General features: G+C 41.0%; 1 pseudogene; it reads left to right on the forward strand.

The window, feature by feature from the left end:
- Nucleotides 1–3,114: 3,114 nt before the first annotated feature.
- The window catches only part of LOC102859391, a 5,596-nt pseudogene continuing 3,814 nt past the window's right edge, over nucleotides 3,115–4,896 (forward strand).

The raw sequence follows: 4,896 nt of genomic DNA on the forward strand, positions 1-4,896 counted from the left end.
CTCCTTCCATCTTCTTTTAGTGCCTCCTGGTTAATATTCTGCCCAAGGCATTCTTAAGTTTTGCAACTCAGGACTTGAATTTGTTCTTCAGGTCCTTCTGCTTAAGAAATGCAGAGCAAGTTTAGGGAGTTCTGGTGGTCTAGAGGCAAGAACCTGTACTGCAACGCCAGGGGCACTCGATTCAAATCCACCAGATGCTCTACTGCAGAAGGAGGGACAATCTCCTCCTGTACCAGTCAGATATGATTGGACGGTATACACACAAAAAATAATGAAATTTTAAAAAAGAAAAAAAGAAATGCAGGGTGGGTTCAGCCCTTTTGATTTTCTGACTCCAGCTTTTTGCACATTTCATTATAATTGTTGTTATGTGCCGTCGAGTCCTTGCAACTCATAGCGACCCTATGTACAACAGCTCTAAACTCTGCTCCGTCCTGTGCCAATCGCACTGTCTCCGATATACACCCATCCCGATTACCCCAGTCACTGAATCAATCCACCTCATAGAGGGACTTCCCCTCCTGCGCTGTCCCTCCACCCTCCCAAGCATGATGTCCCTCTCAAAGGACCGATCCCTCCTTACAACAAGTCCAAAGGATGTCAGATGAAGCCTCAGAATCCTTGCCTCCAAGGAGAAGGCCAGTATAACCCTCTCCAGGATGAATCTATTTGTTTCCTTAGCAGTCCATGGTACCCTCAATACTCTTCTCCAGTACCACAGCTCAAAGGCATCAATTCTTCTTCTATCCTCCCTAGTCATTGTCCAACTCTCTGATGCACAACAAGTGATTGCAAAGACCATGGCCTGTATCAGACGCACCATAATCTCCAGAGAAACACCATTGCCCTTCAGTACTTTGGAGAGGTCCCTAACCGCAGACTTTCCCATCGCAGTATGTCTTTTCATTTGCTGGCTGCTGTTGCCAAGAGTGTTTGTTGACTGTGGAGCCAAGCAAACTAAAGCTTTGAACAATCTCAATCTCTACACCATCCATCCTGATGCTGCCAATTGGTCCAGTGGTGAGAATCTTTGTCTTCTTGACATTGAGCCTCAATCCATATTAAAGGCTGCAGTCCTTGACCCTCTGCAGCAAGTGCTTCAGGTCCTCCTCAGTTTCAGCAAGCAGGGTTGTGTCATCTGAATAACGCAGATTGTTGATATATCTTCCATCCTGACGTCACACTTCTCCTCATAGAGCCAAGCCTCCCAGATAATCTGTTCTGCATACAGATTAAAAAGGTATGGAGACAGGACACATCCCTGGCGTACACCCTTTCCAATTTTGAACCATGCAGTGTTTCCTTGCTCTATTCTGACAACTGTCTCTTGATCCAAGTATAGGTTTCGCATTAGCACGAACAAGTATTCTGGGATTCCCATTCTTCTCAGAGTCAGCCACAGTTTATGATCCACACAGTCCTCTGGTATTCCCTGCTTTCAGCTAAGATCCATCTAACATCAGCTACAATGTCCCTAGTACCACGACCCCTTCTAAACCCAGCCTAGACTTCTGGCAGTTCTCTGCTGATGTGCTGTTCCAGTCATTTTTGGATAGTATTGCCTCCTGAAAGCACATACTCTTATCCCGCCCCTGGAGAATCTGCAGCAGGGAAGCTGGTAAGAAAAGGAAAGAGTGGTCACACTGATTCTTTTGTGCTGTGGGCACGGAGGCATTTAATGTAGACTGGAAGAAACTGATCATCCAGTAATCCCATTCTTAGACAATTAGTCAAGAAAACTCAGTATCTCTGTTCACACGAAAAGATGCATGCACATATTTCCACTGCTTTGTTATCTCCTGAGTAACATGAGAGCAGATGCCCAATACTGATGTGCGAGATGTGTTATCTTTCAGGAGGCAATACTATGTTATACAAATCACTTCTCTGTCAAATTACAGTCAACATTTTACTAGAAAGGATGGATTGAAACTACAATTGCAACAGTGAACTGAAGCCCAGCGCACTTTGTAAGAATTGCCTACCTCTTGGCTTAGTCCAAAAGCTAGTTTTGAGGGGAACTCAACAACAGAAGGCTCTGCGACAGGCTAAGGCTGCTGAGCAGCCTTCTCTGCCGTGTAGCCTTATGATCCCGCTGATCCATGGAGTTTGGAGTTTCCATGAATGACAGAGACTGCCACTGCTGTCTTTGCCGGGACCCTATTGGTGATTGACTCCCAGCATAGATGTTCTGGAGCAATGACCCCTGAAGACCAGCCTGTGGTTGGTGACAGCAAGCCTGGTGTGCTCAGACTGTGACCCCTGCCTCCTGTTAGCCTACGATGCTCCAACCTCTCTCCTTGTGTGCTCTTTTCACCTAAGTGAGTGACATGGAAAACCTCAAAACATGTGAATATTTCTTTTTAAATAGTTCTCAATTTGAAATACAATTTGAATTATGAGTTGAAGTCTCCTTTCTCAGCATATTCCACCAGTCTTCTATACCACGTGGACTTTCTATTTCTGTTCAAGCAGCCTAAAGAAGTTTCTAGTCTTAGGTTCTATATGTGTGCTCTCTGAACAATCATTATTTAAAAATAAAAAATGGAGGGACTGGAGGAATCAGCCAATCTATCATCCTATTGTAGCAGAAAAGAAAGCAGGTCCTGAGAAATATTTAAGGATTTTTCCAAAGTAACATAGCTAGTCGATTTTAAATCCAAAACACAAACTAGGTTTCCAGATTACTATGTCAATCAATATTTTCCCCCTATTACTATAGTCTCACTATTAAATTTTAGGATAGAGGAAAATCTAATGACAAACTTTAAAATTTCTTTCCTTACGTCACATCAGCAAAGAAGAGGAAATATCAGCTATAGACACATGGGTCCAAGAGATGATACTAGACAGTGTTTGAATGGTGGAAACCCAAAAGAGCAGTGTTCATTATGAAAGCCAGTGGCCACTGGTCACTTGTGATGATGTCACAGACAGCCCATGGAAACCCCAAGATTCTGCCTGGTAGTTGTAGGTTTGGTGGGAAATGAAATCACAAGGGAGACAATTTAAATAAGTGAGGTAGCCAATGGGGAGATGAGAACCACAGAAACACGCTGGCATAGGGTGAAGGGAGTAGTGGGAAAGGTGTAAGGACACCTCAGTGACTCAAAGATGGGGAAAACTGGAATCTTCACTTTCCACAAATTCTTATGTAAGGAAGTCATGGTGAATTTGGTTATAGGTGAGGTTTGTTTTCTTTTTCTTCTTTTTTTTTTAACTTGTGTGCCATCTAATCAGATCCGACTGGCACAGGAGGAAATCGCCTCTCTTTCTCCAGCAGAGCATCTGGTGGATTCAAACTGCATGCCTTCAGGATTGCATAGGTGAGATTTTGGGGGGAAAAAACCCAACTTTATTTCTTTTGTTTTGATTCAAGTGGAAGTTTATAACTCTTATTCTTTTCACAATCATTCATATACATTTTATCTTATAATGTAAATTATAATTAATGTTATTAACTATGTCTGATTAACCTCTTATTTTGTATTACCTTTCTCTTTACCTAACTCGATAATTGCATATTATATACTTATTTGTGTGGTTTATTATTATATAGGTAATAACAGGACATTTTTATAGATACTACATAGTATGTTATGTAGACAATACACTGTTTTCTTTCTCTCCTTCCATTCTTTTGCAATGTAATCACCAAAGAATGATTCTTTCATTGAATGAAAACCATTAAAGAAAAATAATTTTTTAAAAATCTCATGTTAAAAAAAAAACAAAAAACCTCATGTTCTTGAAACAGATGAGGGAGAGAACTTTTTAAAAGGAATATATTATTATTTTCATGACAAGAGTCCAGAATAAGAGCTGCATAGTAAAGTGGACTTAGGGGGTGAGGATTGTATAACAATGAAAGAATTTTTTTTATCTTCAAATAGAAAAGCAAACTGGGGGGAGGGGTGGGTAGGGAGGAAAGTGTGCAACAATGAATGAATGAATGGAAATCCAAAGTCTCTGTAAACTTTCATTAACATAAAAAAGGGGTAAAATCTCATGTTCATAAAATATAATAACATAAAATTCATCTTTGCAGTTTATAGCCACCAGAATCAGACATGTGTCTTTACAGGTGCTTTTAAAGTTCTCTGTAGAACGATGAGTGGATTGGGCCTGGGCAAAGTGTGAGATTAAGCATCTTTCTAAATATAAATATGAGATCATAATTTACCCTTCCCTGAAAGGTAGAGTCCTGCTCAGACTGGTAAATCAAGCCCAGGCTCCAGGGTTAATCACTCTGGAGTGTTCTACAGATCACCTGACTATTCAATAGGTGAAGTTGATTGTATTTGGTTTAAAACAAGTAAACAAACAAACACTCTGCCTTTGAGGAGGCTTTTCTTTGTCTAAGTTTGTTCTAGAAGGGGTGTAGCCCATAAGGATCACATCCTCATGGGGTTCTTTTTGTTTGGGACTGCCATGGAGACAACCTAGGGGTCTCCTTTATGGCTCTTTCTGTAGCATTCATTCTCTTTGCTGTTAGTTCCTGACTCCAAAATCACCTTCCACTGCCACTCCCAACCCTAAATGCCTTGGGGAGCTTGAGTCAATGATAGAGTCGTGCAGGGCCACCCAGTGTCCAACTGGGAGCAAGGGCTGCTCTGAAGAGCTCTGTGTCAATACCCATAAAATTCCTTCCCTTATTTTTTCCCAGTTAAGTCCTACTAAACCTGTTCTTATTCCTGTGTTCCATAAGTTATGGAACATTTGTCTTCTAGGTAAAATGTTGGCAGCAAGTCAACCCAATTCATGGAGCCCCCATATGTGTCAAAGTAGAATCCTGTGAGCCATAGGATTTTCTTTTTTCTTTCTTTTTTTTTTTTGTAGTCTTTTCTTCATTTATTCCAGTTACATTTCTGGAAAAGTCAATGTTAAATTGAAGAA

The sequence above is a fragment of the Elephantulus edwardii genome, unplaced genomic scaffold (assembly GCF_000299155.1).
Source record: "Elephantulus edwardii isolate Elephantulus edwardi_28Jun2011 unplaced genomic scaffold, EleEdw1.0 scaffold00041, whole genome shotgun sequence".
Taxonomy (NCBI): domain Eukaryota; kingdom Metazoa; phylum Chordata; class Mammalia; order Macroscelidea; family Macroscelididae; genus Elephantulus; species Elephantulus edwardii.